We start from the raw sequence: 27,270 nt of genomic DNA on the forward strand, positions 1-27,270 counted from the left end.
CCAGGGACAAGGGCCAGAAGGCAGAAGGGGACAGGAAAGCTGGTGATAGGGAACCCAAGGTTGAGTAAGGATAGTGGTGATGTGTTGTGAGGTTGTTAACCATTGTCATAGGGCAACATGTGTACTAACTGTTAAATGAGAAACTATTTTGTTCTGTAAGCCTTCATCTAAAGTGAGAATAGCAGCACAATTAGAAGAGCGTAGTTGATGTCACTGAATTGTGCATGTAGAAATTTTTGAAATGGTGTATCTTTGGATATGTATATTTTCACCAAAAAAAAAAGGTCGAGAAGGGAGAGGGTTAACATGTTGTGAGGCTGTTAACGAATGTCATAAAACAATATGTGTACTACTGTTTCATGAGAAACTATTTGTTCTGTAAGCCTTCACCTGAAGTAAAATAAAAATGCCAAAAAAAAAAAAATGTTTATGATACATATGATAATGCATGGAGCCCTGGTGGCACAGTGGTTAAGAGCTATGGCTGCTAACCAAAACAGTCGGCTGCTAACCAAAAAGGTTGACAGCTCAAATCCACCAGCTGCTCCTTGGAAACCCTATGGGGCGTTTCTACTCTGTCCTATAGGGTCGCTATGAGTCAGAATAGACTTGACAGCAATGGGTTTGGTTTTTTGGTTTTGGATGATAATGCATATATATAAGGTACGGTCTTAGGTTGGGTTCTCTCATCCCTAAAGATCAGAGGTACCTTAATGCATCTTATCAATTACATTATCATATATGTGTATATATGTATATATATCCTCATGTTATGGATTGAATTGTGTCCCCAAAAAAATGTATGTCAACTTGGCTAGGCCATGATTCCCAGTATTGTGTGTTTGTCCACCATTTTGTGATCTGATGTAATTTCCCTGTGTGTTGTAAATCCTAACCTCTATGATGTTAATGAGGCAGGATTAGAGACAGTTATGCTAATGAGGCAGTACACAATCTACAAGATTGGGTTGTTTCTTCAGTCAACCTCTTTTGATATATAAAACAGAAAAGCAAGCAGAGAGTAGAGAGACCTCATTGCTACCAAGCAAGAAGATCCAGGAGTGAAGTATGTCCTTTGGACCCAGGGTCCCTGCTCTGAGAAGCTCCTAGACCAGGGGAAGATTAATGACAAGGACCTTCTCCATGAGCCAACAGAGAGAGAAAGCCTTCCCCTGGAGCTGGTGCCCTGCATTTGGACTTCTAGCTTTCTAAACTGTGAGAGAATAAATTTATGTTTGTTAAAGCCAGCCACTTGTGGTATTTCTGTTATAATAGCACTAGATAACTAAGACACCTCATAACAATATTCTGTGAGCTACAAAATGCCAGAATTATGGTTACACCCATTTCCATAAAAGAGGAAACTTCGAGAAGTTGAGTGACGGCCCCAAGGTTTTACAATTGGTAATTGTGGGGCTAAGTGGGAATTAAAACTAGTCCTTGACTCTAAGCTCAGAGGTGCCCTTCACAGTGACTCATTGTGTGTTTATAATGTAGTAGATTATTTTGACTTTCTAAATTCATTAAAAAAATTTTTTTAAGGGATTGATAGAGCCTGCATATTAAGCTCAAAGCTCTACCAGTGCCACGGTTATGCTCTTAAAGAGAAAGACAATGGCCTTGCCCAGTTAGGAACTATGCTCATAGCTGTTACCAGCAAGCAGGGAGGTTTATAATTTTTGGAATACAGACCAAAGAAAAGAACCAAAGAAAGTATTTTAAAAGTCTTCTCCTTTTCATCCCCCAGAATCAGAGTAATTGGGCACTATCTGATAATAGTGTTGATTCTTTTCCTAATTTTGGTGATTGATCCTGGCTGTTGTGATTAGAAAATTAGGAAAAGAAGTTGTGGAGCTCACTCCAGACCTCATGAGAATTGAGAGAGGCCTGGATTCTTATCTTGAGCTCACAGTCAAGTTTTTAACTTAAGGATTAAAATCGGTTTCTCTACTTGTATTTGTAAACATAGAAGAAATTATATTTACCTGCTTTTTCACACCCAAACATGGAGAAAATGAGAAGACATATATCAAGTGCTTTTAGCTCCTCAGGATGTCGCAAGAATAACCTGATTTCCTAATTCTCTCCACCTTTTCTAGAAAAAGCCTAGTAAGATTTTCCAAAGGCCATTAAATGTAAATATAACAATATTCCTTATTTTCTCCGGGAAATACACACCCTAAATTGTCTGTGGTATTATTGCACCATTTTTTTTCCTTGTGGGTTATCATTTCCCATACACAAGAGCTTGCTCTTTTATTTTCTCAAAACCAAGCCCTGCCAAACAGTTTTGAAACACTTGACATTGTGTTTGAGACTTGTTATAGCATGAAAGCTAAATCCTAACTAAATTCTTCTCATTTAACAGAAAAAGAGTCAAGGTTTACGTCAGAACAAAGGAGGAGACAGAGCCCAGGCAACCATTCTGGCACATCTACATAAATTTATACAGAAAGTTGCATCAATATGTGACTTCTTTTTGTTTTTGGTTTCATACCTAAACAAAGCCTTTCTGATATACAGGAAAAGAAATGTTATTTTTAGATGGTGAAGTCCTGTGAAAATGGATGCAATTGGATTAAAAATTCAGCCTCTATATTTGTAATTTATATTTAATTCTATGGAATGGTTCTAAAGATAATAAATAGAACTGTAGTCAGGATAAAGCTAAATATCAGAGATCAATTTTAATCTTCTTAGCAACCTATAAAAGATAAAGATGTTCAATATAAATAAAAATTTAGCATTTAGAGATTTAATAATATAGGTACACTTTCTGAGTGCCTACTCTAGGTAGCATGAGGTATTGGTGGTTCAGTGGTAGAATTCTCACCTTCTACGCAGGAGACTCAGGTTTGATTCCTGGTAAATGTACTTTATATGCAGCTACCACCCTTCTGTCGGTGGAAGCTTGCGTGTTGCTATGATGCTGAACAGGTTTCGGCAGAGCTTCCAGACTAAGACGACTTAGGAAGAAAAGTCTAGTGATCTACCTCTGCAAACCAGCCAGTGAAAACACTATAGATCACAATGGTCTGATCTGCAACCAGTCATGGAGTGGTATAGGACATGTTTGGTTCAGTTGTGGATGGGGGTCTCCATGAGTAGGGTGGGGGGCTGACTGGATGGCAACTAACAACAACAACAACAGTCTAGGTAGCAGGCGAAGCACTTTGTACCCTTGATCTCATTTAATCATCACTATAACCCTTTCACAGATAAGGAAACCAAAGTTCAGGATGGTTAAAGAACTTAATAAGGGGACAAGTCAGTATTCAAACTCAGGACACTCTAACATCTCCAGTCATACCATTCCATCCTTGTTTGAGCAATGATGCCTTTGACATGAGTTTATTCCATATTTTTGTTAGTTTTAAAGACTACTGAGTTACAAAACAAAACAACAACAACAACAAAAAAAACACTTTCAGTCACCCCACCAGTTACTCTGCACATGGAACCGTACCTCAATACAAAATTGGGTCACTTCCATGCAGTCCAGTTTATCTCATTGAGGAAATGTAATCTCCACCAAGGCCCTTGTGGAAAATCTTTCCCAGTTTTTCCAAAACTCTGACAATCATGCCTACCCCTCCTCCCCAGATCCCTCTCAAACAAATAGGGGATCTTTTGTCTACTTTGAGAGTCCTTCTATAAAGATCAGACCTTTAAAACTAACCCTTTAAAATAACTGTATGACTTTTCTTAGATGACTATTATTACTGAGAAATTTTAATAAATTATTAATTCTGAATAAGTGAATATTTTATTGATCACTTAGTAGACACTCCCACTGAGAAAAACATTTCACATTACAAAAAAGGAAGCAGATGCTCAGAAAAGCAAAATAGTTATCCAATGAATGATACGGACAGAATTTCAAATCAGATATCTTATCATTCCGTCCTTCACATTCTCCTTCAGATGCCTCAATTAACTTAGTATTAATTGATCTAAAGCAGGGAGAGGTTCAAAATCAAATAAAAAATAATTTCTCTGGGAATTAGGAAATCCTACACAGAACATTTAAGTTCTCAGCCCTGGGGTCACTGAGTTCCAGGCCAGCAACCACTGATCTCACTTCCTTCTTTCCTTTGCTCTAAGTGTTACCTGCCCTGCCCTCCAGGATTCCTCTCTCTCTGAGCATGGCTGTGGAGAGGAACTGCACTGCCGAGAACCACCTCAGGCGCAGATAAAGATTGCTGTCTCTAAAGACAAGCACAAAGACCCTTTTCATTTTAAAAGTATCACTGTTAAGCACTGTGGGAAAACCAAAAAATATATGAACATTGGTGAGCTACAAAGTTTACAAACTTCTAATAGCGGTAGCTCCTGGCTTTTACAGACTCATATGAGATGGAAATTGGTTTTATCTCTTAAGGGGGATCTCCCTTATCACTTCTCTGCAATCGAGAATATCCAGCAGATGTCATTCCTGTTGAATGAATGGACAAAAAAACAAATCAGGATTGAAAATATCATCAAGGTAGATCAGTAAGCACCTTCTAATTCCAGGTAGACAATTTATATCTTTAAGAACCTTCAACGGAACTATATTTGGAAGGCTTGTGCCCTGCCCAGAATTATTAATATTTCTCACAATCCGAAAAACAAGAAAAAAGCTCAACAATAAGGTGCATTCAACAGACAAGAGTCCCTGGGTGGTGCTAACAATTAAGCACTAAGCTACTAACCAAAATGTTGGTGTTTCGAATCTACCCAGCAGTGCCTCAGAAGAAAGGCCTGGCTATCTACTTCCAAAAGGTTATAGCTATTGAAAACCGTATGCACAGTTCTACTCTGAAATGCATAAGGTTGCCATGAGTTGTAATAGACTCAACAGGAATTGGTTACTCAACAAACAACAAACATATCTTGCATGCATGCAGAGAAATGAATTCTCTTTTCATCCATTTAAAAAGATCTGACTCTCATTGAGCTAACAGGTTCACTTCTGAAAACAAATAGGGAAAAGATACAAGGAGCACTCCAAAATAAAATATAAAACCATTTGCCTAAAACAACAAAGTTAAGTTTAGTTGGTATATATTTACAAATTATGAGTAGTTTAACTAGCAAAAATTTCAAGACCACATTGCTTTATCTATCATTATCTTCATAAAGGGTCAACCACAGATTATATTCTGACTTTTGCTGGTAGTGATTTTTGGCCACTACATGGTAAGATACCCAGTAAATCTCTGAGAACAAACTATGTGGAGCAATAAATAACTGCAATTCCTTTCTGTGCCTTAGCCCGCATAGGTCTCCCACAGTGGCCATTTAATTATACTGTTACCCATCATCTTTATCAAGTTTCAAAGTCCTCTAGTATATAATAAAAGAGAAAGCTAAGGATAGTGTAGAAAAGTGTAGTAGGGTATGTGGCAATGCAAACTCTGTAATGGAGCCTTTAAAATTTAAAGTAAAAAATAGTATACACAATAAATATAAAAGTCATTTTCAAGGTATAAACAAGTTCTCAATTTTGCCAATTATAAAAATAGAAGATTAGAATAGACGATCAATCAATAATTTTCTATATTATCTATTGTGCTGTAATTTGTTGACTTAATGGTAATTTGATTCAACTGTTTGGTTTAAGACTAGGTGTTAATGAGAAAAAAAAAAATACTGCTGCTTTACTAGGTTAGATTCCATTTCCATTCAAATACCATGGTGAGGCAGCTATAATGTTTTGAGCCCAACTTTTGTTTTTGAAAGACAAAAGGTAATCAGTAACTTGAGTTATCCAAATTGGGTGGTGCAGTGGTTAAGAGCCTCAGCTGTTAACCAAAACTTCGGGCAGTTGTAATCCACCAGGTGCTCCTTGGAAAGCCTGTGAGGCAGTTCTACTCTGTGCTATAGGGTGGCTATGAGTTGGGGTGGACTCTATCGTAATGGGTTTATTGATTGCATTGTTCTCCTTTGATCACGTAGTCACAATCTCTAGGGCAGAACTTCACTACCAGTTATGTCAATAAATTATCTATTAACTTTTTTCCATCTAGATTTTGTTTTCGTATCTTAAATCCTGCATCAGATTAAGGTTACAAATAGACCATTGAGAAATGTTACTTCATTGATGTCATTATTAATACAACATCGTTTGGACAATGATAAAATTAATGTCACTACTTCTCATTACAAAAAAAAAGCAAATCTAAATTTTAGCCAGAGCAAATATGTTTCAATAAATTGCTTTGTGTTGGAGTCATTTTTAAAAAATCAGTGGTCACCATTAAGACACGATTTAAATACAAGGTCAAATGAAATAAGGTAAGAAATAATGATCATCCTAGACTTCTCTGCCATTCTGTTTATTCCTACATAGTTAATTTTAATTCTAGGGGAAGCAGTAACATATAGTCCACCAACTGGTGCTGGCTTGGCTTTGAGCTAGCTGCTTTCATACAGATTTTTTTCATTACAGCAACATGTAAAAAAAAATTGGTATTGTGGCATTTATGAAAATATCTCATAGTGGGTGTGAGTGATTAGCAAACAAATGTAGAAGATGCACATTATTTGAGTAAAAATACAATGTATGCAATTAACCTTTCCAAATTTTAATGAAAAGTATTCATCATTATTTTTAGAGGAATCAATGTTTATATTTTTTATTCTCTTTCAAGTCACTTTACTGCCATAAATTTAGTTGATTTTGAGAGAAGTGAAATTGAGAGGAAGAAGGAATAAAAGGTAAACCAGGAAGAACATTCTCAGGCATTTCAGCTACCAGAGTCACAAGAAGAAGCAGGTAAGGACAAAGTGTCTCCAACTCCTAGGGCCAGCAGTCCGTGGCCAGGAAGAGGAAGGTCACAGAAAGAAACTATTAGCGGGGCACAAAGTCAGTCTGGTTACCCCATTGCCATAAAGAGTAGAACTTCCCCATATGGTTTCCAAGGAGCGACTGGTGGATTCGAACTGCCGACATTTTAGTTAGCAGCCATAGGTTTTAACCACTGCACCACCAGGGCTCCACAGAGTCAGTAAACCAAAATAACCAAACCCATTGCCTTGGAGTCGATTCCGACTCATAGCGACCTTATAGGACAGAGTAGAACTGCCCTATAAGGTTTTCAAGGAGCACCTGGGGGATCTGAATTGCCAACCTTTTGGTTAGGAGCCAAACTCTTAACCACTACACCACCAGGATTTCTGTAGATGGCAGCAATTCAGAAAGTGGCTCTCCATGAAGATCTGCAGAACAGCTCACCAGTCAGTGCTTACACCAACACAGGCTCTGATTCATTGATGGGACTCAGAGCCTTCAAGATCTCTTTAGAGAAGTAATTGGTTTTACCTGCTCTGTAGAGTTAGTGCTCTCTCTCTAGGGTGGCTACGAGTCAAAATCGACTCGACAGCAATGAGTTTGGTTTGGTATTTTAGAGTTAGTTGCTGAGATATGTTGCCTTTCCTGGAAGGCATGCAGCTTCAAGGTTAATGCAATTAAATTAGAATCCACTACTGAGATATATTCAAATGGAATCACTTTTATATGAAGTCAACTGCTATTGTTTGTCCTTTCAGACTTTTTTATTAAGGTTAGTTTTCTCTTTAAGCAATGATAGCTCAATTCTTCCCTGATTTTGTTGCTCACTTGTAAAAAAAAAAAATCCTACATTACAAAGAAGAAGACAAAATATTGAATATTGTTTATGAATCATTTGGTCTTAATTTTCATGATTAATATAATAATACTATTATGCACCTAATAATTACTTTCTCTTACTTAATATGACTTCTTTTGTTTTACCACCAATACAAGTTTATCAGATATACCTAGCAAACCATTTTCTCATCATTGCATTATTAACTGAGAAAGATTAAACTATGGAGTTAACTCATGGTATCAAATAACATATACGAGTGTGTCAATTTTCAATGCACTCAATTTTCCACACTAATAAAGGGCCAGTCATTTTAGACTGGTCCAGTCTAAAGTCTTCTTTATGTTTTTGGGACCCAGAACCTCCTGTCTGGACTTGAACAAATGAGAAGTTTTTCTCCACCTACCATCCTAGAGCTGGGCCACAGTTACTCCGGCCACATTTTTTCTCTCTCTCTCTATTATTCATTCTTCTTGCACACAAATTCTAAATGTCTCCTGCCTTGAAAACTCAAAAGGCTGAATGCTTGAAAGGATCTGCTTATAAGTGTGCCTCACCTTTTAAATTGCTAATAACTACATGCCATTTTAGAAATACTCATTTGCTTCTTAAATGGTTGTTTTTCTGCTAGTGTGGAAGTATGCATAGTGGGCAGGACCAGCTTTATTGTTTACAACAGTTTCCAAGCGGCTGCTTCCAGATCAAGTCACTGAATAACAGCTGCCCTGAAATGTGGGAGGCTGTGCTTGAGAGTTTGAAGTTGAAAGCCTCTCATTCTTGCAAACTACCAAAACATTTAAAAGATAATTATTCAGACCTTTCCAAGTGCCTTTGTCACTGACACGAAGGTGGGATGATACAGCAATCTTAAAAAATGGAATATTTATACAATGGTTTGCTCAGCAGTAATTAAAATGGCATAGATTAAAAGTTTTTAATAATATGGGAACATATTTATCTTATAATGTTAAGCAAAACATAAAATAAACGTTAAGTGTGATCTTAACTGAGTACAGAGAAAGATTCATACCAAAAAAATAACAGGATATAAACCTCTCAAATTGTTATCAGCTTATTGTGGTGGAAAAATTGTTTTTCTGCTTCTTTAGACTTCTATGTATATTACCTGCCTTCACAGTGAGCATGTATTCCTCTGATAATGAAGGGGGAATAATTTTGTTAAAAGGAAAATTAGTTTCAAACAATGAGAATTAATAGTAATCATTGTCATCATATCTATCATGTAATAAATATTTACTGTGTACCATTCAATTTACTTGTATTATCACAAATATTTATAACAGACATTACAATGGAAGCATCATCTCCATTTTCCAAAGATGAAATTGAAATTCAGAGAGAATGAATAACTTTTCCAAGGCAACGCAGGAGGAAACTGGTAAAACTAAGATTCAAATCTACACTTCTACCTCTTCAAAGATCATAATCTTTCGATTATGTTACTGATGGCAAGGACAGACTTAGAATAAGCCATGTAATTTCTACCACCAAGGTACATTTTAAAGAATTACAGAGGAAGAAAAACAGGAAGCGGTTAGTCTTAGAATGAAAGGGGATAGCACAGATTCACTGTTTGGAATGGATCCAATGTCTCATGGGACCAACATGGGATAAGAAACTTGACTATGGCAAATTATCCTATAAAATTTACCTTACGCAAATGAACATTATTTACTGTTAGATTACTTTTTATTTTTCGATTGTAGAGGAACAAAAATGAATCTTATTTTTTTAAAAACTCATCATTCTGCATGAACTGATTTAGCATATTACTACAGATAGATGTATTGATTTCCAAATAAATTCCCTTTGCAGCTTCAGAATTAGGACCTTTCTGAAAAAAAGTCAAGTTAGTTCTTTCAATTGACGGAAAATACTTTGTAATAGACAGAGGGCAGAAACTTATTTGTGAAGTTCAGCTTCAAATTATTATTCTTCCTAAAGGAATCTGGTCTTTATCAGTGATTAGAGATTTCCCAGCTATAAATTATGTTAGTTTTGCAAGTAACTGCACTTTCTTCTACCTTGTTATTTTAGTATTACTAATGCAGAATAATAATAATAATAATAATTTTTATAAGTTATCAATTTAGATTACTTTGTATATTAACTTGCATATCAACTAATTAACAATCTGCAATATGAAGATGACAAAACTTTGCTTGCTGAAAGTGAAGAGGACTTGAAGCACCTACTGATGAAGATCAAAGACCACAGCCTTCAGTATGGATCACATTTCAACATAAAGAAAACAAAAATCGTCACAACTGAACCAGTAAGCAACATCATGATAAACAGAGATAACAATGAATTTGTTAAGGATTTCATTTTACTTGGATCCACAATCAATGCCCATGGAAGTAGCAGTCAAGAAATCAAAAGACACAGTGCATTTGGCAAATCTGCTGCAAAAGGCTTCTTTAAAATGGTAAAAAAGCAAAGATGTCACTTTGAGGACTAATGTATGCCTGACCCAAACCATGGTGTTTTCTATCACCTCGTACGCATGCAAAAACTGGACAATGAATAAGGAAGCCCAAAGAAGAATTGATGCCTTTGAATTATGGTGTTGGCAAAGAATATTCAATACACTATGGACTACCAGGAAAACAAACAAATCTGTCTGGAAAGAAGTACAGCCAGAATGCTCTTTTAAAGCAAGGATGGAGAGACTTTGCCTCACGTATTTTGGACATGTTATCGGGAGGGACAAGTCCCTAGAGAAAGACATCGTGCTTAGTAAAGTACACCTTTGCCTCACTTATCGACTATCTTGTCATCTAACATTTCACATTTCTGACAATAGTAAAAAATCTACTATTTGACTGTTTTGCGCACTAATGATGTATGTCTGGCAGCAATGAATAGTAACTGTTACGGATTGAATTGTGTCCCCCCAAATAATGTGTCAACTTGGCTAGGCCATGATTCCCAGTATTGTGTGGTTGTCCTCCATTTTGTGATCTGATGTCATTATCCTATGTGTTATAAATCCTAACCTCTATGACGTTAATGAGGCAGGATTAGAGGCAGTTATGCTAATTAGGCAGGACTCAATCTACAGGATTGGGTTGAAACTTGAGTCAATCTCTTTTGATATATAAAAGAGAGAAGAGAACAGGGAGGAGAGGAACCTCATTACCACCAAGCAAGAAGAGCCGGGGTGAAGTGCGTCCTTTGGACCCAGGGTCCCTGCACTGAGAAGCTCCTGGAACAGGGGAAGATTAATGACAAGGACATTCCCTAGGAGCTGACAGAGAGAGAAAGACTTCCCCTGGAGCTGGTGCCCTGAATTTGGACTTCTAGCCTCCTAAACTGTGAGAGAATAAATTTGTTTGTTAAAGCCATCCACTCGTGGTATTTCTGTTATAGCAGCACTAGATAACTAAGACAGTAAGGAACATCGAGGTGCAAGGTGAGTGTAATGCCAGCTTTGATGATTAAGGTTATGTGTCAACTTGGCTAGACCATGATTCTCAGTGGTTTGGCAGTTATGTAATGATGTAACTTGGCAATTGTGTAATGAGGTAGTCAGCCTCCATTTTTGCACAACACTAATTTCACATAATGACTAATTTCACACACTAATTTGGAACCTAACCATGTCAATAAGTGAGGAGAGGGTGTAGAGGGTCAGTGAAAAAGAGGAAAACCCTCAATGAGATGGATTGACACAGTGGCTGCAACAATGGGCTCAGATACAGCAATGATTATGAGGACAGCACAGGAACGGGTAGCATTTCATTCTGTTGTACATAGGGTTGTTCATAGGGTCGTTATTCGTTGGAACCGACTTGACGGCATCTCACAACAACAATCAACAATGTTAACTTGGGTCTCCCAAGTTTAAAATTGATACATTCAGAACAATTGAAAGACAGTCACTGGAAAAGAGAAAGCTGCCAAAATAACTGAACTTGTACATGAACAAGAATAAAATTAAAGGTAGTATTAAAATTAATGTCAATCTCTTCATATTCTGGGCCATTGGGGAAAAAAAATTGATTATTGGAAAAGCAGCTGGTATTGCAAACCTAATCTTCCTGGTTGAGTATTTCATTTCTGGTGTTCAGAATAAAAGATTGGTTTTGATTTCAGAATAAAGGATTGGTTTTGAATTCAGAATATTTATTAAGTCATTCAGTCAACACATACTCATTGAAGACCTATTATGTGCTAGCAGGGCTGGCATCGTGGTCATGTGACCTATACAGCTGACCTTTACAATTGCATTCAGAAGGGCCCCACATTTGGTTTAATGCTCTGCGGTCTCCATCTTGAAATTGTTAATAATTCTGAACAAGGGGCCCAGCATTTTCATTTGGGCTGAGACCTGAAAATCATGTAGCTGATCCTGTGTGCTCAGCACTGGGAATGTAGGAGGGAACAACAAAGACATAGTTCCCTTTCTCACATCATTTATAGTTCACTAAAAAATAAATGCATGATACAATTAATAAAATGTATAGTCACTATGAGTCAAAACTGACTCTACAGTAACAGGTTTGGTTTTTGGTTTAAGAAAAGTACGGAGGGAATATCATGAGGATTGATAGCTTTCAGAAGATATACTGTTTTAGAAAAAAGTGGAACACAAAGTCTATTATCAAAATGATAATGGCATATACTTCTGTCTTTTCCCATTTCTTCAATCTGACCATGATGAGAATTGAAAGCCAGTAATTTTGTGGTTTGTCTCTTTTCAACTCTGCTGACCTTTGTCTTGAAATAGTTAATAGACTTAAGGGAAATCTAGGACATCACAAGTTAAGAACCATGTCTGTGGCTTTTTCTGCCCCTGCCTCTGCAACTCTTATTCACAGTGCTTGAACTTGTGGTAAAATAAGGCTGTAATCTGGGGTTACAGCTTTGGTAATGCTCAAAAGATGGGTCAAGAAAGAGCACTATCATTAGTCCTTGTCATGTGAAGTTAAAAAATACCTTGTCCTGCCATAGCTCATGGGAAAGTCTGAACATATCTGCATTCAGCGTTTTACTGAATTCAGCGTTAGATTTTTAATAGGGTGTTGAGTCTTCTCAGGTTGTTAAGGGAAAAGAGACACTCTCGACTTGGTATAGGCCATGAGTGCTTTCTGTAGGAACACACAAGAAAGCGAGCACAGGAAATCTCAAACCTCTTTGGCTCGCTGGAGCCCTGGAATGCCACTGAAGACACAATACCCTCTCTAGAGAATGCTGGTTTCATGGCGTAACTCTCTGTGTCTCCTTCTAGAGCCACCTAACTGTATCGTATGATTCAACACTGCTAGCTGCAGACAACTTTCTTTGTGTTTCAGAGCCACACTGCTCTCTGTGAGGAATTTTGTGTATTTTATATTCAGATTTGGAGAGCAAATCTGATTAGAAAAGAATGACCAAAAGAAGAGAGAAACTCCTTCTGTCATTTCATCACTATCTGTTGTGAGCACAGCTTCTAGAAGAAATCTCATGCCAGAAAACCTCACAGGCCACTGGCCAGTACACAGATGGCTGCCCTTGACTCAAATTCCAATCTCTGGTTCAAGCTAGTGTTTCAAGGTCAATTGACCAAAATATGACAACCTTCACACTTTGCTCAGAGACAGCCTGAGTTTGACAATGCTCAGGGTATCATTGGTTCCTCAGAAAATAATCATAATAATTGGATTAGCCTGATTATCTTATATGAAGTTTGTGGACAGCAAAAAACAATTCATGTTTTTAAAGTCCCCTTGTAGAGAAAAAGACCGTCTCTGAGCACCGCTCACTATGTGGGTATATGTGCACATATGTGGGTGTGTGAGTGAGGTGGGGGATAGTTGGGGGGAGGGAGCTAGAGAATATTAATGACATGGAAAGGGAAATCAAAATATTGTCTCAAATCTGTAAACTACGATAACACTCTTCTTACATACATTTAAATCTTCTTACCTGTTAACTTGAGAATCAAGCTGTTTACATTATTACATGTATTTCCATGTCTGAAATGAAAAAAGATCAGTAACAGAGGGGAGATTAGATGGATAAATTCTGATGATCTATGATGAGCTGGTGCAATTCTGAGGAACAGGGTTTCAGGTCACCTGATAGAATGTTGTGGCTAGACTAAAATACTGCTATCTGTGCCCTTGGTACTAGATAAAGACTTAATAAATAAAGGAATGTTTTCTAAGTGTTTCTCATCATTGAAGCTTTGAAGACAGGAGGTAATATTGAAATCTCCAGTCAGATGTAGATTCTTGAGGTCAAAGAAAGACAGATAAGGGATATTTAAATCCTTCGTTGGATATCCTCCAGCCTCTGACCTCTGTGCCCACCACATATCCAGCTACTTTTCAGTATGCTTTTCTCTCCATTGAACTAATTCTGCCATAGATGCTTAGCTTTCATCCTGCCCCATGAACAGACGCCAGATGTAACCTGATAAAGGTAGGAGGGGTAAATGTCTGTCTGACATGGTGACTCATTTGGCCCCCTTTCCAGACTAGCTTTTGAAGCATGACTCAACGGAACAGTATCCATAGCCCAGGTGCATCTGCGAGTCAAATTAGTGAATGTGCTAGGATAGCAGGATACCGAGGAAGAGGGCTCTTGATTTTGGAGACCAGAGAATCCATAAAATGAAGGCAAGTTTCTGGATCTACGATTTATTGGAAATAATAAATCCACTGAGAAACAGAGGTATTGTAAAAATCAGAGGTCCTGTAAAAAGGATAGGGTACCTAGAGATCACATATGGGGATTATCAGAAATTTGCTGTGTCTTGAAAGACAGATCTAAATCCACCAATATAAAATCCCAAGTCATAGAGAACCAAAAAAAACAAAAAATCAAACCCATTGCCATCTAGTCAATTCCAACTCATAGTATGTAGGTACAATATGGGATTTAAGCTAAAACTTTGAATTTCTAAGGTGACAAAATTACTTGGCCTCTCTGAGCTTTATTTTCTTCAACTATAATATGATTTCTAGATTTCAGAGCTCAATGATTCTATATCTCTGTATATACAAAATCTTATATAAACTGTTAGGTCCTATATAAAAAATATAGTAATATCTTAATTCTAGTATGGGATTTACTTCCAAATGGGATTCATTGATCAAGTTTCTAGGAGCCAACAACAGTTCCCTAATCATCTTTGTGAACATTTGTAGTTTCTGGTTGGGAACTCCAATTTCACTCCCAAAAATCGAATCAGTAAGGGCCTCATATTCCTTAGCAATACTAGGAAGGGTAAGCAAAAAAAAAAAAAAAATACTGGAAATTAAACACCTGAATTACACAAGGCTATCTGCTAAGACATGACTTCAACCACTTATTTGCATGTCTGTCGTCTGTTCTCTTAAGCAGTACTGACACCACCTTCTCCTCCATCACCACATTGAATCATTTCTAAGGGGGTAGGCCAGCTCTGCATGTGGCAAGCAAATACTCAGTTTGTGGAAGTAGAACTTTCACCAAAATAGCAGAAAGATGAGTGGTTTGTGCCAACAGCCTTCATAAAGGATAAAGTATATAAATATAGAAAGCACATTTTTAATTCAGTGGAATTAAAATGAGATAGCGATTACATACCTCTAAGCAAAATCTAAGAATTTATTAGTAAGTGGATCCACACATAATAAGGTTGAAAGCTGAGGCAATATCTGAATCATTCAGGTCACCAAGTATCAGTTTTTCCCTCAAAGCACACTATTTTTAAAAAGGAGATTTTTGCTGTTTTTGAATTGTCTCGATCTTTAGTTCTCTCCCCACCTCACTTGGTGTTTGTAAACCTCACTCTCAGTTTCTCTCAGAGCCTATTTTATTTCTTCCAAACAAGATCATCATCAAAGTTTAAAAGACAAACTTTCTGGGGAACAGCCTGAAATGTTAGCTACTCAGACAACATTTTCACCTCAGCTGTAACTTTATCAGTTAAATTATGGTGACAGTTCTATTTAAATAAAAGTTTCAAAGTTTTGTCTCAAGTGTCAACAAACCCAACATCGAGTTAGAGCGATATCCTGTCATTAGATTTTGTTCCTGTTAGATTAACTATGACTCTTCAGCTTGTTCATGAGACAGCGGATTTAAACAGACAGTTGACGCAGAACAAATGCAGCATAAGCAGAAGAACATATTTTTCAATGAGTCTGATCCTCTGGACGTTAGAGAAAACCATGAACAACCCACCTGTTTTCTCTACTGTCTGCTCAGTCCACCACTACAGACTCACTCCCATGGTATTGACTCCTCTGCTTCCCTCCAGAGCATGCTTGCAAAACCTAGTGTGTGGGTATAACATTATGTAGGCATAGAGCCCTGGTCTCCTGAGTGTAGGGTCATGATCAGGAGCAGACAAAATGCCCAGCTTCAGCTACACACACCCAGATACAGCTGTCCTTAATTGACAGTTTCCTGGGTGGCAGTGAATACACTTAGCAGCCATTGTTAGCTCATGGCATACAGGCTGCTGATTGTGAATTAGAAGTTTTCCACTTGAGCTGAGTATAATCTTGGCAAGAGCCAAATTCTAGAACTGATTTGGAATATGAAGGAGTGTTTTCTACCTTTATTATAAAGTTCACAAATTTCCTTGATTTGCATTATCAAGCTATAAAGGTGAAGCAGGTGAATAGCTCTCAAGTCAAGCACACAGCAAGAGAGGTACTTTTCTTGAGTTTGAGAAATGTCAAAGTCAAGATTAATATATTAGTGGTGCTGTCACTTATTGTAAAATTAAGTTTTAAGGTCTGTATTTTAAATTACCCTTTGTATGTTAAACTATAAGTGCATGCCAACAATTTTCTTTATGACTAGTGAAATGAACTTTATTTTTGATGATCTATATATTTGATTTTTTTTAAGTGAATATATTCTCATGATTGAAAATTCAAAAGGCAAAGAAGATAAAAATGTGGTCTCTCACCCATACTTATATCCCATCCATCCAGTTCCCTAGCCCTCCCACCCCCACCACCAACCAGTGATATCCCATTCTTGCCTATCCTTCCCTAGATCTTTTATGCAAATCTATTCATATATTATTTCTTTCTTCTCTTTGAACACGTGGTAGCACTTTATATAAACTATTCTGTCCCTTGCTTTTTCTCCTTAATACAGCTGAAAGATCTTTTTACATCAGTTTATAGAGATCTTTTTTCCTTTTTTTGATGGCTGCATAGCATTTCATCGCAGGGACATATCATATTGTATTTAATTCTCTGTTGTGCACATTTAGGCTATTTCCAATCTTTTGTTACTATGCTGAACCTTTGAAAAGCTGCAAGAGATAACCTTGTATATAGGTGTGCAAGTAAATTTGTAGGATAATCTCTACAAGTTGAATTGTTAAGACAAGGAATATGTCTATTTGTAATTTTCATAGATTTTGGCAATTTATACGTACTCCATCCTGGCTAACTGATATGTCCTCAATTTTTTTTTTTATTTTTGTAAATCTGATTGGTGAAAAATTGTATCTCATTTTAACTTTCCCTGCATTTATCTTATGAGTGAATTTGAACATCTTATGCACGAGGTATTTTTATTTCTTCTTATCTGTGCAGAGTATGATTGTTTTTAGAGTATCTACATTTTAGAATAGTTTTACATTCTCTAAACAAATGAGATTTCTTGCTAAAGGGTTCATTAACCCATACTGTGTTTAATTCAATTATGCAGCCAACAAACTCAAGAAAACTTGACATTAAGATTTTCCTTTAAGCAGTTGAAGAAAGTCTCAAGAAATGGCCATCTCCTCTGTCATATCTGGTGTTTTTATGATTTATATCATACATTACAGAACAGTTAAGTCAATAATACATTCACAGAAGTCTACATAGTTAATTCCTCTAATCTTAAATTATATTATATTGATAATGTATTTTTAATTTTCTCTCTTCTACTAAATAATAATGCCAAATTTCCACCGTCACAATATTTTTTTTTATTAGCTAGAAATATTGCATTAATAGTCCCATTTCTCTTAAAACTATCAGAAATTGCAATTTCTTTCTTTTTTTTTTTTCTGAGTACCCTTTAGCCTACAATTATAATCAATCTACTGGATGCCCAGGAGCCCGTGCAGTGGTTAAGAGCTCAGCTGCTAACCAAAAGGTCAGCGGTACAAATCTACCAGAAACCCTATGGGGTAGTTTTATTCTGTCCTATAGGGTTGCTATGAGTTGGAAATGACTTGGGGTTTTTTGTTTTTTTTTTGGTTAGGGGACGCCCATGAACTGTTTGGACCTGAAACACGGTCATCATTCAGCGAGGCAGTTGCAAGGTCCTAAGGGGATTGTTCTACCACTGGCGAGCACCTAAGGGCACTTTCGACTTTTCTGACAGAGCCTATACTGAAAAACTGTACAGGAGGGTATGGGACTGGGGAGTGTAGGCAAAAGGCAGCTGGAAGACCATTGTCCCAAAAGAAAGAATGGGAAAAAGAATTGGGGTGGTTTTCTTCACAAATCCAGGGCACGTTCATGGAAGTTAATTTCTGTGATAGAATCAACACTCCTATCAATTTAAACGTAATGTTGAAAGTTATTGACTATGTTTAGCTTTGCCATTCTTACTTTAGTTACAAAAGAAGTCACCAGTGTGCCTTATTAATAAACTGAGTGATAAAGTTAATCAAATTATAAACAAATTTCTTTTTAGTGTTTATTCATCTTTTTAGGCTCCAGGGACAGAGCAGTGAATAAGTCAAAAATATTTCCTGCCGTCAAGAAACTTACATTCTAGTGGTACCAGACAGATAATAAGCATAAAAACAAAAAAGAAAAAAAGAAGGAGGAGGAAGGGAGGAAGAGAGGACGGAAGGAAGAAGGATACAAAAAATAGAAATAAAAAGATGAGCCTCATAATTAATAATTGGTAAAATAATGCATTCTGTTTATGTTTATTCTTTAGTTCTTAAGGTTTACCGAACTTATTTTCAAAACAACCTTTCCATGTGTCTCAAGTGAGTCTATTAGTTACTATGTTAGCAAAATAAATCATTCAGTTGGAAACAGCTTACAAAGTACAATCTATTAAATTTGTGGTCCTTTATGGAATATTAACTATATGTTAAAATTCTATGTTAACATACATCTCTAATAATGTAAAAGAAAATGTGCTTGAAATATTTGATGAGAATCCTTCCTTGGTCAAGAAATAGGTTAAATAGTCTGCTGAAATATGCTTTACTATCTTCAGCAGTGTGCCAAATTGGACTCATGGGGGAAAAATAAATATAAAATAGAAACTTCAAAAAGTACAAAAATAAAATTTAAATAATTATGAGGGGGGAGAATAAAGGGGGGAATGGCTTAGAAAAACTTTCAAGGGCATGAATTTGGCAATGCTTTAATTGTAAAATGTGATTAATGAATATGACAGAATTTGGAGAACTTAAAAGTACAAATTGTTTACAGTCCCAGATCAGGCATAAATGCTGGCTAAATCTGTAACTGTTGAAGATTTCTTCGATGTTTTCTTACTTAATCTTCAGCGAAGTATCCATTTCCTTTTGCTCTTAATGGCAGATTAACGACATTTTAATTTTCACATTATCTCTCTTTTCTCCCATCTACAAATTTAGGGGGTGGTTTATCGAACCAATAAATTAAAATTGAAAGGAATCCAGGGAAAAAGAGCAAGAAACCAAAGGAGGGGAGTCTCAATGTTACCTCAGATGCCATCCTGTGTTAAGTATCTGAAATATTCTTTCTCACCAATATGTTTGCTTATTTATTATTTTTCTCCCCTACTAAAATATAAAGCTCCCTGAGAGCAGTGTCTTTGTCTGTCTCGCTCAACACCTTATCTCCCAGTACCTTTCAGAGTGCCAAGCAGGCAGTGGGTATTATTTAATATTTACTCAATGAACAAATCCAAAAACGAAGTATCATTTAAATTATACATTCAAATTCTAACTTAACATCCTCTCTCTGCTACAGCTTGCAATCCTTTTCTCTTGTCTGGCCTGTACCTGAGAAAGAAACATTATCAAAATAAAATAATTAATTTCTTAATATTTTGATAATGGACTTAAAATCCATCTTGAAGAAATGGGTAGGTGAATGTTCGTTTTAGTTTTCACTCCCTCATATTTTAGAAGGATTTAAAGCAGTGCTATTGATCTATTAACATGTTTATTCTTATTATAGTCCTTACATTCCAGGTTACCTAACCTATTGCTAGGCACATAGAATATCCTCAATACATTGATGAGATAAGATTGTTTATTCTGAACAGTTTCTGACCTAATAAATGAGACATATAGAAAATAATAAAAACAAATTTCAGGGTTTAGATTTTCTCCTGTGGTGCTCACATCAGCTTTATTCTTTTCAAATTCTTTCACATACATTATGTCACTCTTCAATCATCAGCAGCTTTTTATGGGGTTCTTTCTATCCTGCCCATTGCTTAATCCTGGCTAATGTCAGATGTGGAAAGAGGTGTATTCATCTTTCTAAAATGTTGCATTATTTCTGAAGTTCTGCAAGAGTGATTACATTTTATAAAGCACAGGATGTCCAACTAGGGAGTGACTTGGCCATTTTGGGCTAGCCAACTATCTCATATCTGCAATTTGAGGTTACACTGTTTGCAAAAACCAACCTTAACTTCAAGAAGCCTTCATGAATCTCCCATTGTCAATCTTGCAATTCTTTCTGGCCTCTGTTATGTTCAGCAACTTACAAACAGATATTATATTTATAATGGCACTACACAGATATCAAAGTGACCTTTAGATACACAGACCAGTCTTAAGACGAAAACTTGAGAAAATGATAATGATAAGGAGTATTATAGAGAGGAATCGTTCCAAAACAGAACATTCATGCTGCAGTTGTAAAAAGGAACTATGGACTTTTTCTATTCAGAACTTGTATTTTTAAAATGTCTACAGCCAATGTCAAAACAGACCATTTATGTTATGTCTCCTGTTGTCTACTCAAAATAAGAAGTTGAGGGAAATTTGCCAGGTATTTTAAATAAACACTGCTGGTTAATGTCCCTATACCAGAACAAGCAAAAATTCAAGTAACACTATTTCTGGTAGGTAGAAAATGTTTTTTATAGCCAAAAAGGTAAACTCTCTTACATAAATTATAAACTCTATCATTAAAATAGTTGAATTAACAAAAAAACTCTGAAAGGTACAAGATACAAATGGGCATGTAAAAGAAAAAAAAAGAAATTATTTCCTTACGATAAGACAACATAAGTTAGATAATGATCCAAAAGTAAAATAAGATCATATACCATGCCCCTGTAACTTGGCTCTAGAAGGGGGCAGGAGGACTTCTCTGTTGAGTATATTATGCTTTAAATGAATGCCAGGCACCGACATGCTGAGTGCTGTACATATTTCATTTAAATATTACAATAGCTGGATAAGGATCATTCCCACTTTATAGATGAAGAAACTTAAACTTTAAAGAGGTGAATCACACAGCCAGTAAGAGGTGGCATTGAAGATGTTATTATCCTCTCTATGACTTGCCCATTTCCGGTATTACATGCAATTAATTACTGGGCTGCCTATACACAGTGTGCACACTTTTCTTATTGCACCTTTTGGTATTTCATTGTTCATCATTGTTTTCCTCTCATTCTCCTCTTCTAGACAGGAGTTTCCTGTAGACAGGCTATACGTGTTATTTATGTCTGTAACCTCAGTCCAACACACAGACTTGTCCCTTATGAAGCAGGTACTCAGAGAATACTAAAATGAAGTGAAAGAATCTATTGATCTGAGGTTCTACAAGAGTTTACTAAATCCAAAAGTGGACCCAGGTAGTGTTTTGCTAAATAACTTTATGTAGCTTCCACATAATAAACTCCATTGCCATCGAGTTGATTCTGACTCATAGAGACCCTATGGGACAGAGTAGAACTGCCCCACAGGGTTTCCAAGGTTGTAAATCTTTATGGAAGCTGACTGCCACATCTTTCTCCCTTGTAGTGACTGGTGGGTTTGAACCACTGACCTTTAGGTTAGCAGCCGAGCACTTAAACACTGCGCTGCCAGGGCGCCTTTCCACATTATGGTCGTAAAAATTAAACAAAATCATTAGCTGTTCAAGAACAGCAAAAGAATGAAAAAAAGGACGAGTAAAGAATGATTCATTCAGTTCCATCATATGTTTATTTTGCATCAATAAACTCAGTTCAGTAAGCATTTATTAAGTACCTAATAAATGTGCAGAACACTGTGCAACACAGGTAATATAAAATAAATACAAAAAGTGTCTGTCCACCAGATGTGCACAATCTAGTTTTACTGAGAAATAAAACTAAACTCTAAGTTAAATCAGGGAACACACACACGTGTATACATACACACACAATAGGCTGAAATTAATCTTTCCTTTTGATCATCACGCACGCAAAAATTTGAGAACCACTGTGGTTTAAACTGATAAAATCCCCTCCTACAACAGATCCCTATATTTTCTGGGTTCTGCACTCTCCAACCTGCTGCAGACTGTCTCAGTTTTAATAACCAATCTAAATATAGTCTCAAATTACAACCAAGGGTAGTCTTTCAAATTACTGCAGGCTGATGTTTCCACTGAAATGTTGGAATCCATAGAGCAAGTTAATCTCAACTCTCGACACTTGAAGGACATTCCTACATAATAACTTTCCACTAACACTGTCTCTGGACTCCTAAACAAACCCTGACAATTTCTACCTTATCAGGCTTCTAACACCACCTAGATTCTCAGCCTGTAATAGCTCCAAACTGAAGTTGCTGGACCCCACCATTCTTCTTTTCTCTGTTTTTTTGAGTAGCTAACATCATGACACCATTTCTTGCCCTCTAACTTCATTGCTAATGCCCATTCCACTATCTCTCATTCGCAGATCTCTCTGGCAACCTTCCTGCCGTCATTGAAATGTTTCTCCCTGATGACCTTTCTTCCACCACAGGCTACACAGAAGAGAGGCCTCTCACTCCTCCACATTATACTTTTTATAGAGACCATGTCAGCCTTTCTCTAACTTCTCTATCTTTTGAGGCTCATGTCACTTGGCTCATGAATATTTTGCTCCTCAAATGTTTGTTGTCAAATGAGTGCCTTCATTCATATAAATCTTTCACTCTTTTATCTACTCGCTAAAATGTATTGAGTTTTTAATAGTGCTGGTGCAGGGGTAAAAGATAAACAACAGACTAGTAGGGGAGGCAGACTGTAAGAAAGATCATATGTATTATGAGAGCTAATATATTATATTAATATTATAATATGGGACACGATAATATATTATAATGTGATATTATTATAATCATCAACTTCCAATAATGTGCGAGATATGTACTGAGTACAAAGTGAGTAAATTGGTCCATGGCAGTTGAAGAGGGATTTCTGTAGAAAGTAAAATCCAAGTAGAATTTTTTAAATAAGTGTTTTCTGGGCAAATAATTGAAGAAAGAATGATATCCACTCCCACATCTTCAATTGTTGTTCTTGAGTGCCGCTTAGTCAATTTCGACTCATAGTTACCCCATGTGACAAAGTAAAGCTTCCTCATAGAGTTTTCTAGGCTGTAATCTTGACAGGAGCAGATCACCAGGTCTTTATCCCACAGGGTCGCCTTTCAGTTAGCAGTCAAGCTCTTAACCATTGTGCCACCAGGGCTCCTTTCTCTTCACCGAGCTTCTCAGAATTCCAGATCTTACCTCCAGTTCAGATCTCTCTTCTGACTTTCTGGCAAGAATTGCCAACTCTTATGAAACATCTAAAACCAAAGTTATTATAATTCCTCCATGCTCCTTCTTTCTTCCATGGCCCTCATGCTGAATCTTCTCTATCACTTGCTCCCTGTTTCTAACCTTCTGTTGCCCACTTCCCAGCCCCAGTGCACACATTTATCATTTCTTGCTCTATAAACATAGTCTCCCTTTCTCCTGTCTCTCCTTCTGACAGTCCATGCTCTGTGCCCATGCTTTTTTCTAAAATACAATCTTTCATTAATCTCTTGCTCTCCAGTGCTCAGAATAAAGTCTAAATTTATTAGCATGCAAATAAGATGACCTTCACAACTTGTCTTCAGACTACATGCCTCCTCTCCTATTTTTCCTAATACCCATCCACTGCTGTCAGTGGATTCCAACTCATAGTGACACTGTAGGATAGAGTAAGCTGCCCCATAGGGTTTCCAAGGCTGCAATCTTTGTGGAAGCAGACTGCCACGTCTCTTTCTCGCTAAGCTGCTCGTGGGTTTGAACCACTGACGTTTTGGTTACCAGCCAAGCGCTTTAACCACTGCTCCACCAGGGCTCCGCTGTTCCTAATACATGACACAAAACTGCTTGTTAGTCCTCAAACATAACATATAATTTTATTTCCTTGCTCAAGTTGTTCCTTGTGTTTGGAATGATTTTCTTTTCCTTGGTAGTCTGATAAATCCCTATTTGGCGTTCAAAACTCCACCCACAAAATCAACTTGCACTAGTATTAGTCCTCTCCTCCAAAAGAATGAGGAGATTTTTGCTCTGTGCTCCCATCCGTGTGTCTATTGTATTATGTTCCATGTTTGTGTCTCTGTCTCCCCCTTCAGATTGTGTCTTCCTGGAGTCCCTGGGTGGTATAAAGAGTTACCACCCTTGACTGTTAACTGAAAAATTGAAGGTTCCAATCCACTCAAAGACACCTGGGAAGAAAGGCCTGGTGATCTACTTCAGAAAAATCAGACACTGAAAACCCTATGGAGCACAGTTCTACTCTGACACACACGGGGTCACCATGAGTAGGAATGGACTCAGGCAACTGGTTACTGATTGAGAGCAGGAGCCCACAACCAGTATGGTGCCTACTGTTTGGGAAACTTAAGTAAATATTTGATGTGGTAATTGATTTTTTTTTAATTGCCTTATTCAGTATATTTCAGTACTTTCTCTGAAAAAGCTTACCCACTCAGAAAAGGTCACAAAGATGGGAATTGTACAGGACATAACCACAACATTAGAAGGAATGTGATCGAAAACAGATTGACAAAGCGAGTCACTGGGTGGTGAAAAGAGTTAAGCACTGGGCTACTAACTGAAAGGCTGACAGTTTGAACCCAACCAGAGGTGCCTGAGAAGAAAGGCCTGGTGATCTGCCTCTGATAGGTCACACAGCCTTGAAAACTCTACGGAGCACAGTTCTACACTGAAACACATGAGGTTACCACAAGTGATAACCAACTTGTTGGCAACTAGTCTGGTGTGGGGAATTACTTGCTTCAAAAGCAAAATTAAACTTCTGGATCCACCTTAGGTGAAGAGAAAATAAATTCCAGAGCCGATAGCTTCAAAGCATGACAGAAGAGTTTTGCTGCTGTGAGGTGTTAAAGGCTTAACTTCTCTACTTCCAAATGTCTGTGTTCTCAAGATCTCCTTCTGTTTCTTGGGAAATTCTAAACATATTATCATGGCCTTTTCAATATAAGGGTCTGGTTCCTGTAACTCTGTGCCTCCTTTCAATTAAGATCAAATGGAATTTAACATTAAGCGGAGCCACGACTCTTTCTCAAGTTAATGTTAATTATAACTTTGGTAGATGTGTTGCAGCTTGTTCTCAGCTATCTGATTTTATGAACAGATGGGAAAAGCTTCAAGGAGACTGAGCATTCTGCCTCTGTTATTATGGTGCTTTGCCTGTAATAACGCTTAGAATTTTTTTCTTCCCAGAAAACCTACGTGTAAGTATTTCTTTTATTGAAAACTTTGATTTTCACTAGGAGCTAACAACAAAATTGTCTCTTCATTTACTTTGCAGTTTTCTATAGGTAGTTAAGAGAAACTGAAGTATTTTGTTCCTACTTATTTAATGTGAAACTTACCATCTCAAAAATATAATATTCAAATAATTTAATATTGTATAAAAGGAAGGTAACCATCTCTGAACCAAAGACTTCAGAATAATATGTGAAACCCTAAACGAAGTTCATTGACAAGCCTGAGGTGAGAACATGCCACAAAAGGTCAATATAGCTATCGTTTCCTTAAACCTGAGTTTGCAAAGTATTGGGTGACTTGTTAGGGTTGCCAGATAAAATACAGACGAACAAATTTAAATTTAACCGGTAGTCCTATATTTTTATTTGCTAAGCCCTACTTGTAGGCTGGTTTTATTTAGTACCTATACTGTTAAATAAAATCCAGTTACCAATATTCTTTTGAAAAATAGAAATATCTGGCAACATTGGGCTCACCTTCTTGCGTTAGATCAGCTGGAGCTGAGTATGCACTGTCGGTTTTACGGATAATCATTTGCTCTTCAATTTGTTGCAGTCGCCATGTGACCCTTTTGGACTTATGTTGATTATCTGGCTCTTGTAGGTGTGAGTTTTCTACCCTGGTCTTATTCACTCTTCATGTTTACTAACTATGTAGTTGCAAATACCCACGAGTTGTGGCATCTGTACCTTGACCATGCTTAAATTAAATTGGTAGCAGGCAATTTCATTAGAATGTTATATTTGTACTAAGATGGTTGGACCCTATCATTCATGCCTTAAAAATACAACTTATTTCTCAGATCCTCTATAGTTTTTGATTTCTTCTCCAGCCCACCATTCAGCTCAGCTATAGCCCTAAGCATTTCAGGTGAGATACCATGCCACAGTGGAAAAAGTAGTAGATTTTAAATGAAAATGGGATGTACTTTAGGCCCTGCTCTATAGCTAAAATAAATGTGTGACTTTGGAAGTTTGTTCAATCACTCAGCGTCTCAATTTTCCCATCTGAAAAATATAGAGAATGGACAAGACAACTATGGCTGTTGGTCTATGTTGCTGTTTATAACTCATGATTTTATGAAGTTAGCTTATTAAAGGAACGAAAGTCAAGGCTTTATGACACTCTAGAATCAGGACATCGACTCCTGAGGCAAACAGTTGAGTAACCTTTCTGAATTACTGTAAAGTTTCATGACATCAGAAAACATTTATCTATTGCCAGACTTGCATAGCATCACTGCAGATTGCTAGGAGACAGTAAATGTTTTTACAAGCAAAAAAAGTCTTCACTTTTTCCTACTGCTATATACTGCAAAAAAAGTTTGCACAGCTCCTGGTCCAAAACATACTCCTTTTATTGACTCAGAGTAATGAATATAATTTTTGTTTGTTTGTTTTTGTTTTTGTTTTTGTTTTTGTTTTTTATTGTACTTTAGGTGAAGGTTTACAGAACAAATATTTTCTCATTAAATAGTCAGTATACATATTGTTTATGACACTGGTTAACAACCCTACAACATATCAACACTCTCCCTTGTCAACCTTTTTTTTGGTGAAAATATACATAGCCAAAGATACACCATTTCAGAAATTTCTACATGCACATTTCAGTGACATCGATTACATTCTTCCAGTTGTGCTGCTATTCTCATTTTAGATGAAGGTTTACAGAACAAAATAGTTTCTCATTAAACAGTACACATAATGCCCTATGACAATGGTAAAGAACCCCACTACATGTCAACACTGTCCTTACTTAACCTTGGGTTCCCAATCACCAACTTTCCTGTCCTCTCCTGCCTTCTAGTCCTTGACCCTGGACTGCTGTGCCTCACTAGTCCCATTTTGTTTTATGGGCCTGTCCAATCCCCAGCTGAAAGGTGAACCTCAGGAGTGACTTCACCACTGAGCTAAAAGGATGTCTGGGGGTCATACTCTC

General features: G+C 37.0%; 1 long non-coding RNA gene across 2 annotated transcripts in view; it reads left to right on the forward strand.

Annotated features, from left to right (window-relative positions):
* The window catches only part of LOC111821693 (uncharacterized), a 152,030-nt gene that overhangs the window by 76,736 nt on the left and 48,024 nt on the right, over positions 1 to 27,270 (forward strand). The window contains exon 3 of one of the 2 annotated variants that reach the window (XR_002825040.1): positions 6,636 to 6,751. The exons of the other annotated variant lie outside the window; for it this stretch is intronic. This is a non-coding gene — a long non-coding RNA (uncharacterized LOC111821693). Of the gene's footprint in view, positions 1 to 6,635; positions 6,752 to 27,270 lie in introns of those variants that run through there. 2 annotated transcript variants of the gene reach the window in all.

The sequence above is a fragment of the Trichechus manatus genome, unplaced genomic scaffold, assembly GCF_000243295.1.
Source record: "Trichechus manatus latirostris isolate Lorelei unplaced genomic scaffold, TriManLat1.0 scaffold00098, whole genome shotgun sequence".
Lineage (NCBI taxonomy): Eukaryota > Metazoa > Chordata > Mammalia > Sirenia > Trichechidae > Trichechus > Trichechus manatus.